This window comes from Triturus cristatus, chromosome 2_1 (genome assembly GCF_964204655.1).
Source record: "Triturus cristatus chromosome 2_1, aTriCri1.1, whole genome shotgun sequence".
In the NCBI taxonomy this organism is placed as follows: Eukaryota; Metazoa; Chordata; class Amphibia; order Caudata; family Salamandridae; genus Triturus; species Triturus cristatus.
In genome coordinates, this window is record NC_140581.1 from 494389452 (window position 1) to 494402482 (window position 13031).

Consider the following 13031-nt stretch of genomic DNA (forward strand, 5'->3'; position numbering starts at 1 on the left):
TATGTTGTTAGCCAAATTGTAAATGTGTATTCTGACAACCCTTAGTACCTGTGTCTCCACATATTCGCTAGTCTATTATACTTCTTGACCTGGAGTATCATCTTTGGGGCAGCAGTCAATTCCCTGGACGCTCTACTGGATCTGCCAAGTTCTACGTTTAGGATTGTATTGAAATTTCCACCCCACAGCATAGCCCACAAGTCCGACATGTAAAAGGAAAATCTGAATGGAATTGTGAACTGCTCAGTTTTTGGGCTATAGACATTCAATAACATGACAAAGAAAGCCTCTGGCATCCTGTGCATCATAAGGTATCTGTACTCTATGGCCCTTACTACCATTTTGGGATGATAGGTTGTTTTCCTTTATACAACTCCCCCCTCCCCCCATTGAGTGTGCTCTAGGCTGCAACGTCACAGTGGCCACCTATCTTCCCTGCCCTAGCCTGTTCAATGTGTGGGGTCAAGTGTGTCTCTTTTAAAATGCTAGATTTATAGTGCGTCTCATTAGAAATGTCACGACCCTCCCTAGTTTTGTGTGCATCAATTAGCTCTCTCTCATTCTAGGACAGTTATCCGAGCAACAGTGCCTTCCAAGTATTCACATGGGTGTTTATTATCTGCATTAATGATCCTGCATCGTAGTACAACCTTATGTGTGCTTGACCTCATGCAAGGCCTTAGAAAATCTTACTAATCTAAGCTTTAAACATACCCCCGCCCACCTTCTCGCTGCGGCCTTCTCCAACTTGCATGGAAACAATTACCCTCCTCAAACCAACTATTGTAGTAAACAGAGATTTCAAAAGCTAATGAAGTCTTTACTCCTACTGCAGATCTGTGGTGGCAGCTCTACAAAAGTTATTGGGAAGTCTGCTATAGACATTCTGCAGAGGAGCTAACATTTCAATGCACATTTGTCTTGGCTGCACCTCAGAGAAACAGCGGGGCAATGTCCTCCTCACTGTCATATGACTCTAAGAAACCTCAAGAATTACCTTGTCCCGCTGTCTCTATGTGATTGCAATATAAAGTTTAAACTCTATAGCATGCACACACCAAATAGTTCATAGTTAAATACCATGGCATGGAGCATCAATCAGTCATGTATATTTCTCCATTTCTCCTGTGTTTTCTCTTTGGGGCTGATTACAAGTCTGGCGGTGCACGGACCGCCAGACTCGCAAGTGCGTGGCAATGGCAGTCTCCTAAAAGCCCTAATATGATTAGGGCGGTGAGACCACTATTGCTCCGCCGCAGCCGCCAGGGAACTGCCATTCCCTGGTGCTGTTGCGGCAGTCAGGAGTCATCAATATGCCTGCCGGGACCGCTGCAGCCCTGCCAAGCATATTAGGAGTTTCCTCGCCGCCATGGTTTTCATGGAAGTTGCTTCTCCATGAAAACCCTGGTGGAGAGGAAACAAAGGGCCCCCTTGTGCCCCTGGGGTGCATGCAGGAAGGCACATCATGTGCCCTCTTGTGTGCATGCACCCCAGTTCCTGCACGGCATGGACTTTTCAGTCCATACTGTGCAGAAACTGTTTTTGGCGTTCCCATTGCGATGCCCATTTTCCGAGGCACCACTGTGGGAACGGCAAAAAAAAGCCCGTCATACAGGAGGAAACTCCTAATCTGGCAGGTGGCCTGACCATGGCTTTTGTGGTGTGGCGGCAGTGGGACCTGGAGCCATGCCGCCAAAGTCATAATCAGGTCCTTTGTGTCTTAGACAGCACAGTACCAGGTGTCTCCTTGTTGTGCTTTTTGAGTCAAGTATGTGCTGCCTGTGGATCTGTGAATATGTGTTTTCCCAATGATCAAACATTTTAAAGGTGCTTGGCATTGCAAGGCATAGTTAATATTTATTTTGCATAGTTTTTTATTGACACCATTAACTAACCTTTAGGCCCTTGTACCGCAATTGTGAAGTCATAGAATAGTGAGACAGAGTGCCCCGTTTAATGCAAGTCTTTCTTGTTATGATATAATCACAGGGCGACATCTCGGTCCCTTAAGGGGGCAGGCAGTTATTGACCCTGAATGTGCCCCAGGTGCAGGCCTTTGTGTTGGAGACCCATGTGCGCTTTTCAGGTTGAAGTTTGGTGAGAAGCTAGTGTCATGTAGTTCCTATAAACCTATATAGGATCTGCGCGTTTAGACAACATAAACTGTAGGATTGGTGTTCAGACTGATGCCAGACACCCCCACCGAGTATGATCGCCTGTATACCAGCTAGCTCACAGTGCCACTAGAAACCCCTCTTTACCAAGGAGAGAATAGTTCTGGGCAACTATCGAACATGACAACTCTGTCCCATCAGGGATTGTGGAAACAGTACAATACTTTTCGCTCAGTCACTTGTGCTCACTTTGTCTCAGAGAGATACAGAGAATAAAACGATGGGGACGTTTTCAATAAGCATTTATTGAACCAGCGTCATTCTAGTGTAAAATAGGTGTGCTGAAACAACTATTAGACAGAAACAGGTATAAATGATTATAAGCACCAACAGAGTAAAAGGATGGTAGATTTCTACCATAGTGCTAAAATGATGAATACAGCCAGGTATAAAAATACATGTCAATAAAGTGCTTACTACTACGATGCGACCCTAACTAGATGTACTTAAGTGTACATAGTATGTATGTAGGTGTAGAACGAAGAATCCCTCCAGAATAAAGTCAACCCCATTATCTGAAGTGAGAGACTGTGGGACCCTGTCTTGGTTTCGAGATGGACACCCTGCAAGGGATGTCAGACCACTGTGAGCTGGAGTGTCTGCGTGCAGGAACCTCAGTGTCTTGCGTCAGTGTGTCAGCATGGAAGTCCTTTTTCTTCTCTGCCTACCTCAGCAAGATATGGTGTTTATATACCCAAAGTGGTACCCTCCCGGATTCTACCTTGCTGTGTCATGTCGGACTTGGGATGATGGAAGAAAGGACCCCTATCCACAGTTATTATGCAGGAGATGTCAGTCCTGCTGAGTTTCAGAGAATCCTCATGCATAATGGATGAGGCTAGTTTTCAGGGAAAACCCCATGTCCTGTAAGCAGTACCGTAACTAGGTAAAAGGTCAGTCCCAAGAACTGTTATGTAGTGTAAACGTATGGGAGAATATAGGTGAAAGGTTAGGTGACTTCCTGAGCCTATATTGGGGTACCTATATGAAACATAACACTTGTCAGTTCAAAAGGAAAGAATCCACAGAAGCTTCTATTTTGCCAATGTTCGTGGACTCTGGTATTCCAGTAATACTGATGTTATTGCACCAGGACATTACTTCAAGGTCTTGTTTTTAGCTTTAATTACTGCCAGTTACTTCTCCATCTGTCAAGAATTCCTGTCATGCGAGGGGAGGAAAACGGTAACCAGCGAAAACGGACTACATCTCCCAGGATGCTTAGCGGTTGAGAGGTTATGTAAACAGGAGAGCTGTTACATAACTCAAGGAAAACACGCCCTTATGTAAACAGGAGAGCTGTTACATAACTCAAGGAAAACACGCCCTTATGTAAACAGGAGAGCTGTTACATAACTCAAGGAAAACACGCCCTTATGTAAACAGGAGAGCTGTTACATAACTCAAGGAAAACACGCCCTTATGCAAACAGGAGAGCTGTTACATAACTCAAGGAAAACACGCCCTATAAAGGGAGGAACCGGGAGGTACAACGCTGTCGGATATTGTGTTTACACCGACGTACCTGCTTAGTGAAGAGCAGTGTTCCGGAGTGGTGCTCCAGTAAGGCAAGAACGGAGGTAGGTCGAGTCGTTACTCCCTGGGCCGTGTCTTGCCCCATCGTCACCTGTGAAGGACCCGGAAGCTCTACCGGATAACCATTGAGCTTCGCTTTTTGACTCGGCTGAGTCAAAGCGCAGTGGCGCTTTTGCTGGTTGGAGTCGTAACTCCCAGCCCGACCAGAGATACAGGGACTGCCAGCTGTAACGCACACCAGGAGGTGTTTGCCGCGTTACAGACTCGGAAGTCCACAGGATCGATTGAGCGGCTGCTCTCGTTTCAGTCTTCTTTGCTTGTGATTGGGGTATCGGTGACGCATCACCAGGAGGTGACTCCGCGTCCCGGTGCAGTCTGAGGAAGAGGTTGAGCGGCTGCTCCCTTCAGGTAGAGACCCCGGCTGGGTGTTTCCCTGACTCCTCGATTCTCCCCAACACTCTTCGTGCCCCTCACAGCCTACCGATTGGCATTGTCGGCCATTTCGTTTCTGCCCTCTGTTGGCATACGCCGGGATCGGCGTATATGCAGAGGACGGCTAGGACCATCCGTGCTGTGGGCTGGTAACGTACTTAGCCTGGAGGATTCCAGTGACTATATCCTTTGTTTATTCCTTGTATTATTTTTGCCTTCATTAAAATAACTAAACCTTCACAAGTGGTTGCGTTCTCATTATCGTGTCTGTTAAACGATCCTGAGACGTTCAGGGCGTTACAAAATATCCGACCTTAATAACACTAACTGTCTCCCGGTCGATAACAGACATGGCAACACTTGATGATGTGCTGGCTGCTTTAGCGACCGTGCAAATTGAATTGGCTGCCTCCAGGCAAGAAACAGCCGATGTAAAAGCCAGACTGGATGCTATCCAATTGGACCCGCTCACGCCCAGCACCTCCCTCACGAACCAGACCCCTGCGGTAGTAGTGGAAATGCCGGTAGCCGTCCCCTTGGCAACACCAGAGAGGTACAGTGGGGATCCTAACACAGTGCAGGTATTCCTCACACAAGTGGCGCTACATTTATCGTGCAAACCAAGGGCGTTCCCCACGAGTCAGGCTCGTGTGGCTTTCCTTATATCCTATTTGGCTGGAAACGCGGCACAATGGGCCGTACCTCTGGTGAGCAGGGACGACCCCATCTTATGTGATTGGGGTGCTTTTCGCGAGGAATTCCTGAAAGTCTTCGACAGAAGGGCTGACTCGTACACGGCGGACCGTGAAATGCTTGAGTTGAGACAGGGATCCAACGTTCTGGTGCAGTATCTCAACGCGTTCCGAAGGCTGGTTGCGGAAACCAAGTGGCCTGTTGCTAAACAGACGGCGCTCTTCCATCACGGGCTGTGCGATGAGCTCAAGGACGCCGTGGCTCATATTGACCCACAACCCAAGACATGTGAGGGCCTTATCAACCTGGTATTACGGCTGGAACATAGGCTAAGTGAAAGAAAGGGGGATCATGGGAGAAAAGGAAACTCCCTTCCATCCTATGTGACAGTGGGAAGTCCTGAACCTTCCACCGCATCCAAGGGAGAACCCATGGACATCGGCGCAATACGAGCGAGCCTCACAGCCACGGAGAAAGAGTCACGCCGTAAACAAGGATTGTGCCTATATTGTGGCAAAAAAGGCCACTACGTACGTGAATGCCCTGCCAAACCGAAGACGTCACGTTATCGAGCCAACCGGTCGGTAACAGCCGTGGTGGACGTACCGGCGGAAAACTAGAGGACTCCCAGACCAAAGAAGGGGCATCTCGGAGTCACTCATCCATCCCTTCACTTTCCAACTCGGTCACTAAGGGACAACGACACCTGTTTCTCACGGTGCACGTGGGAGTGCATGACCAGTGGATACCCGTTGTGGCCATGGTGGATTCAGGGGCCACTGGCATGTTTATGGACCACAACGAGGCATGCAGGCTAGGGCTAGTGCTTCTTCCCAAAGCTGTACCCGAAGACGTCTATGCTGTAGACGGAAGGCGATTGGTGACGGGGCCCATCGGGCAGCACACGGGGGTCCTTCCGATGAGATGTGGGAGGAACCATTTGGAACAAATCGATTTTAACATCATCCGAGCGCCCCAATATGGCGTCATATTGGGATTGCCGTGGCTACAGAAACACAACCCCTCTGTGGATTGGCCAACACATCGCATCGAACTGACGTCACCGTATTGCATCCTGCATTGTGGAATAAGAACGGAATCCCTTGACGCAGATGAGAGCGGGAGTCAGACGGTGGCTACAGCGGCAGAAAAAGATGTGGCTCTCCCCCAGGCTTATCACAGTTTTGAGGATGTATTTGATGAGGTGAAGGCGGAAGTGCTACCTCCACATAGACAGTTTGACTGCCAGATCGACCTGGTGCCAGGGGCCAGCGTTCCCAGCGGCAGGCTGTATGCCCTGACGGAGCCTGAAAACGTGCATCTCCGGGGGTACCTGGATAAACTTCTCAAGCTAGGATTCATCCGCCCGTCCAAGTCTCTGGCCGCCTCGCCACTCTTCTTCATCCCGAAGGCTAATGGGGAGCTGAGAGCCTGTGTGGACTTTAGGGCATTGAATGCGATAACCGTAAAGAATCGGTACCCCTTGCCTCTCATCAGTGTACTTCTGGAACAGGTCAAGAAAGCTCGTATCTACACCAAGTTGGATTTGAAAGGAGCATACCATCTGGTGCGCATGAGGGACGGAGACGAGTGGAAGACCGCCTTTAAGACCAGGTTCGGCCTTTTTGAGTACCTCGTCATGCCGTTCGGTCTGTTCAACGCCCCGGCAGCCTTTCAGTACTTTTTGAATGAGGTATTCAGAGAGGAGTTGGATATCTACGTGGTCGTATATATCGACGACATCCTCATCTATTCGTCCAGTGTGGAGGAGCACGTACACCACGTCAAAGCTGTGCTCCAAAAGCTGAGGGAAAACATGCTGTTTTGTAAACTCAGCAAGTGTGACTTCCACGTCACATCCGTGGAATTCCTCGGAGTGATGCTGAGTCCAGAGGGACAGGAGATGGCAGAACGAAAGATCAATGCGGTGAAAGAATGGCCGGTGCCCCAAAGCGTGAAGGACGTCCAAAGTTTCATTGGCTTCGCCAACTTTTACAGGCGGTTTATAGATGGATTTTCAGGATTGGTGGCCCCAATCACACAGCTACTGAGGAAGTCCAAGGAGTTTGTCTGGTCCCCTGAAGCGAACAAAGCCTTTGAGGCCCTGAAAAGCGCCTTTGGTAAGGCGCCGGTGTTGGCTCACCCCGATCCGGATCTCCCCTACGTGGTGGAAGCGGACGCATCGGATGTGGCGCTGGGGGCTATCTTGTCCCAACGCAACCACGACACAGGGGTGCTTCATCCCGTTGCGTACATGTCCCGCAAACTCAACGACGCCGAACGCAACTACCATATTGCGGAGAAGGAGCTTCTCGCAATCAAGGACGCCTTCACCGAATGGAGGCATTGGTTGATGGGGGCAAGACATGTGGTATCGGTGTACACGGACCATCGGAACCTACAGTTCATGACGGCCACAAGACACCTTTCTCCCAGACAGCTGCGGTGGATGATCTTCTTTGCGGGGTTCAACTTCCGCATTACATATCGGCCGGGGACGGAAAACCGGAAGGCGGACGCCCTGTCCCGTCAATCTGCAGTTAAGGAACCATTGCCTGCGACCGAGCATTCCATCATTTCCCCGAGGATGGTATTGGGGGTTATCCAACCGGATACTTTCCTGAGGGGAATAAAGAGAGGGATCAGGTCATTCGCATGGCGGAGGTGGCTCCTCAGTCACAGAGAATGGCAGCTGAAGGACGGGATACCCCTGAAGGGTAGGTGCCTATTGATACCCACGCCTAGGCTAAGGAAACAAGCATTCATCTGGTGCCATGACTCTCCATGCGCAGGTCATTTGGGCTTTGAAAAAACGGTGGCTAGCATGGGACGGCATTTCTGGTGGCCAACCATGAGAGTGGATGTCAGGAGGTGGGGACAGGAGTGTCCTACGTGTGCTACCATGAAGGCCGACCATGGCCGAACCCAAGGGCTCTTACATCCACTTCCGACCCCGGATAGACCATGGGATAGCATATCACTGGACTTCGTGGTGGGCCTACCGGTAGACCAGGGGATGACGGCAATACTGGTGGTGGTGGATTACTTGACGAAAATGGGGCACTTCATCCCCTGCAAGAGAGTCCCTACGGCCGGGGAATTGGCGTCACTACTCCTAAAGAATGTGGTACGACTGCATGGATTACCTGGGGTGATCGTGTCGGACTGGGGGTCGCAGTTTACTGCGCAATTCTGGAAGACTTGGTGCACTGCGCTGCATGTTAAGACCGCCCTGTCCACCAGCTACCACCCTCAAACGGACGGCCAAACCGAGCGCCTGAACCAAACGCTCAAACAGTATCTGCGATGTTTTGTGGACCAGGGCAGGGAAGAATGGGTCGACTTGCTATGGGTTGCAGAGATAGCCTATAACAACGCCACTCACAGCTCCACACATGCATCTCCGTTCTATAGCAACTATGGCCAACATCCCAGGTTCTTGCTATTTCTACATCCATTCAGAGAGGACAGGATTCCCGCCACAGCGGACAGGGTGGCACACATAAAAGACACGTTGATGCGCTCAAGGGCTGTCCTAATGGAGGCCAAGAGAAGATACAAGGCTGCGGCAGACAGGAAGAGAAGGCCCGGGCCACTGTACCGCACTGGAGACTACGTCTGGATATCCACAAGAAACATGAGGTTTCGAAAGAACAGTGTGTTCCATCCCAAGTACATGGGCCCCTATCGAATTACCAAGTGTATGGGTCCCGTGAACGTGAAGGTGTGCTTGCCCCAGTCATTGCGGATACACCCTGTCTTTCATGTATCATTGCTCAAACCAGCGCCCTCCAAGCCATCTGGGACACCTAGGCCGGTATGCGTGGAGTCGGAGGTGGAGTATGAAGTGTCGGGCATACGGGCGTCCAAATGGCGCAGGGGGAAGCTGTGGTACCTGGTTGCATGGAAAGGCTATGGCCCGGAGGAGCAGTCATGGGAACCGGCTGAAGGGGTTCATGCTCCTCGCTTGGTCTCCTTGTTCCATCGGCGTTTTCCTGCCAGCGCTGGACCCGTGGGGAGCCGCTGAGAGGGAGGATGTACTGTCAAGAATTCCTGTCATGCGAGGGGAGGAAAACGGTAACCAGCGAAAACGGACTACATCTCCCAGGATGCTTAGCGGTTGAGAGGCTATGTAAACAGGAGAGCTGTTACATAACTCAAGGAAAACACGCCCTTATGTAAACAGGAGAGCTGTTACATAACTCAAGGAAAACACGCCCTTATGTAAACAGGAGAGCTGTTACATAACTCAAGGAAAACACGCCCTTATGTAAACAGGAGAGCTGTTACATAACTCAAGGAAAACACGCCCTTATGTAAACAGGAGAGCTGTTACATAACTCAAGGAAAACACGCCCTATAAAGGGAGGAACCGGGAGGTACAACGCTGTCGGATATTGTGTTTACACCGACGTACCTACTTAGTGAAGAGCAGTGTTCCGGAGTGGTGCTCCAGTAAGGCAAGAACGGAGGTAGGTCGAGTCGTTACTCCCTGGGCCGTGTCTTGCCCCATCGTCACCTGTGAAGGACCCGGAAGCTCTACCGGATAACCATTGAGCTTCGCTTTTTGACTCGGCTGAGTCAAAGCGCAGTGGCGCTTTTGCTGGTTGGAGTCGTAACTCCCAGCCCGACCAGAGATACAGGGACTGCCAGCTGTAACGCACACCAGGAGGTGTTTGCCGCGTTACAGACTCGGAAGTCCACAGGATCGATCGAGCGGCTGCTCTCGGTTCAGTCTTCTTTGCTTGTGATTGGGGTATCGGTGACGCATCACCAGGAGGTGACTCCGCGTCCCGGTGCAGTCTGAGGAAGAGGTTGAGCGGCTGCTCCCTTCAGGTAGAGACCCCGGCTGGGTGTTTCCCTGACTCCTCGATTCTCCCCAACACTCTTCGTGCCCCTCACAGCCTACCGATTGGCATTGTCGGCCATTTCATTTCTGCCCTCTGTTGGCATACGCCGGGATCGGCGTATATGCAGAGGACGGCTAGGACCATCCGTGCTGTGGGCTGGTAACGTACTTAGCCTGGAGGATTCCAGTGACTATAACCTTTGTTTATTCCTTGTATTATTTTTGCCTTCATTAAAATAACTAAACCTTCACAAGTGGTTGCGTTCTCATTATCGTGTCTGTTAAACGATCCTGAGACGTTCAGGGCGTTACACCATCCTCAGGCATTTTTTATTATGTACTGTCCTGTTATATCATCCTCAATGTCAGATACACCTCGTTCGGCCTTTTACAACCTTTTGACCCACCCATCCAGGCAGTCTGTCAGTTTATCTGTGCATAATGTGTGTGTGTCAGTCTTGAAATCTATGGTCTTTTAGACTGTGTTTCATGTCTTTCAGAATGAGTTTAATGTTCTTATCTATGAATGAACCTGTGTGAGGGAATCTGCTTCACCTGTCGGGCCACAGTCCCAGTCTGCAAGGCCGGCCTATCGTCTAGTGTTAAAAAGGGTTTACACTATTTTGGATCCTCCTTTCTCATGGCACAGCTAATGGCCGTCAGAAAAGACAAGCAAGAGGACTGCCTTCAGGTACTACTCTGTTGCACAGCTAATGCAGGAACCCATCTTTTCTGCCCTACTGGTCAATCAGACGTACTACCCACAAGTAGATTCCACTATGTGTAGCAACACCACTGGGAGGTTTGGGGTGGGGGTCACAGCTCATATATCTCTAGGTCTCTATTTGCAGGTCTCCCTTCATTCTCTCTCATCAATACACACAATACTTTAAAGGCTTCTGGGACCAACCACCAGCCTCATGCAGCATCCTTTCGGACAGACTCACTAGGACTCACACCCCTGCCCTATTGCCCTTCCATCTAGTGCGGGTGTCTCAGGTAGGCCTCAGTGTATGTGCCAAAATTCTCCGGGTAACAAATCAGGCCTAGGGTTACACCACTTTGTAATTTATCAACTATTTTCTTTCCCTCTAGAAATAATGTCTCCATAACAATTTCTTCCTGTTCCATATATGTCAAGGAAGACAAGGGGAGATTGGCCCTAAATTGAACCCATCATGCTAGATCTGAGCGGGTTGAGTTGGACTATAATGCTGAGGAGTGGTTTACTGTTATCCTGTTAGGTCTTACCATTCAATCTGATAAGCCTAATAGTAATTAGAGTCAACGTATTTCTTGTTTTTCGGGTCACATTTTTCACTAAATTTGAAGAGATCTTTACCATCGGTGAGTGAAGGTTCTGTTTCAGTATCAGAGAACCCAACAATATTTTTTGATCTGCTTCAGAGGCAGAATAAAATATATCTTGCTGTGCCCTTATGAACACCTTAAGGTATCATGCTTTCTATGCCTCTGATAGTATGTAAACTCAAATATGTCAAGGACGGGATGCTGAGAAGGTTTGTTGAGTTTCCTTTTTGTTTCCCTAAGAAAAAGGCGACACCTCCTAATAGCCACAATGCCACCCTGCATAGAATACTGTATGTGACGTGTCTCCTTAACAGGTTCCAAATAGAAGGTAAAAACTACAAAAGGCAAAACGTTTCCTTGCTTGGCTATCCTGTAGCACATAGTTGAAGTTTGCGATTAACACTGAAGAGATTAGCAAGGTACCAAACGCCTGACAGCAGCGGGGAGAAAAGAGCTAAGCAAGTAAACTCAGAAGTCCCAAATGCTATATGCAAAAATTAAGGACAAATATAGTAGCAAAGGGTAAAGAACAATCCAAAAAATAAGAATGAATGCATTTCAAGACACCTTTTACTTGGAAATGTCTCATAGCAGATTCAAACAGAAACTAACATTACAGGGAAAGATTCTGTTCAGGTTGAAATGGGATCCTTGAATAGCATTCAATGAACAGTCCATTTTCTTTGGAAGGGCAGCTTATGTGACCTGTCCATGCTTTTTTTCAGAAAAGTATGGTGTAGATGCCCCAGCTGGACATACTTTGCCCAGCACTGAATTTACCTGCCTGCCGCAGTTCCCAGTGCCTGGTGCTCCAGGAATCTTGCGGATCACCTGTGCGGATGATCATGAACACACCAGAGTGGTCCAGGTGGCAGTAGGTGCTGCTCTCCTTCTCCTGAGGACATGCAGCCTCTGGTAAGTTCTCTACGATGCCCTCGGCACAGATGTAACAGTATGCCCATCTCTTGAAACTCTAGGCATATCAGGGAGTCACCAAAGAAATCAGAGAACTAACAAGGGAGCATGAACTGAAGAAGCATCTTTCCAAGATTGCTCACTAGAAAGATAATCTTCCTAATTCAGTCCATCGCAACCACTGACGATGCCCTATGATGTTCATATGATGGCTTTGTCATGCGGCACACATAGACAACACTAAAGGAACACATGACAAACACACATTTTGTTGGACTTGCCAACATTACAAGACATCATTACAATGTTTGTATTACAAGTACATATAGGGTTGATTCATTGTTGTCCTTCAGGTTCAAAATCCTGTGGAGCCACTGTTCTTCATATGTTAAATTACACAGGTACCTCACTGGTGTATTGAGTTGCACTATTATTTCAGACACAGTCATAAAGCCACTCCTATTAACTTTGTCAATGCTTGTATTTTTGTAATGCTCTAATTGGCTCTGGGTTGTATTTTAGGATCATATTAGCCAGCACTTATTCCAGGACAACTCCAGCCTTCACTCCGAGTTGGTTTAGGAAGATGGTCGTTGGGGTGGCAGATCACAGTTTCTGTGCTCTAGAAGCAGTGTGAGCTAGTTTTTTTGTATGTCAAACTCTGCTTGTGGTGCACAAGGCCTTTGTTCTGTGAGCAATTCACTTTCTTCTCTCACAACTTCTGATGGAAAGCAGCTGTCAGACCTATGCATGCATGAAAGACGGAGACATTGTAATTCTGTTTGCTTGCAGCATATCAAAGCAAACAAGCAGTAAAGTAATATTCTTATTACTGGCATATTCTGATGCTAGAACATGCCTGTTATAAGAAAATAATTTCTAGTGCTTTGTAGCAAAAAATATTCTATCCATATTTTATAACCTTATACAAAGGAAAACATCCTTTGTGCACATTAATTTAAAAATATCATACTGAAGTTGTAGGAGTTGGAAGGAAGGGTTATAGAGGTAATGGGTGGGATAGTGTATTAATACTCAGGTTTCAAGCGGGATATGTGAGTATTAAATATGTATTGCATTCTAAAATTAATTAATTAAAAAAAATATATGCAAATTAATTT

At 48.2% G+C, this 13031-nt stretch overlaps 1 protein-coding gene across 1 annotated transcript in view; it reads left to right on the plus strand.

The window, feature by feature from the left end:
• Positions 1-13031, plus strand: part of ZNF366 (zinc finger protein 366) — a 498300-nt gene that overhangs the window by 101833 nt on the left and 383436 nt on the right. Inside the window, exon 2 of the mRNA XM_085632350.1 lies at positions 11721-11910. The gene's annotated coding sequence lies outside the window, so the exon portion shown is untranslated. The remainder of the gene's footprint in view (positions 1-11720; positions 11911-13031) is intronic.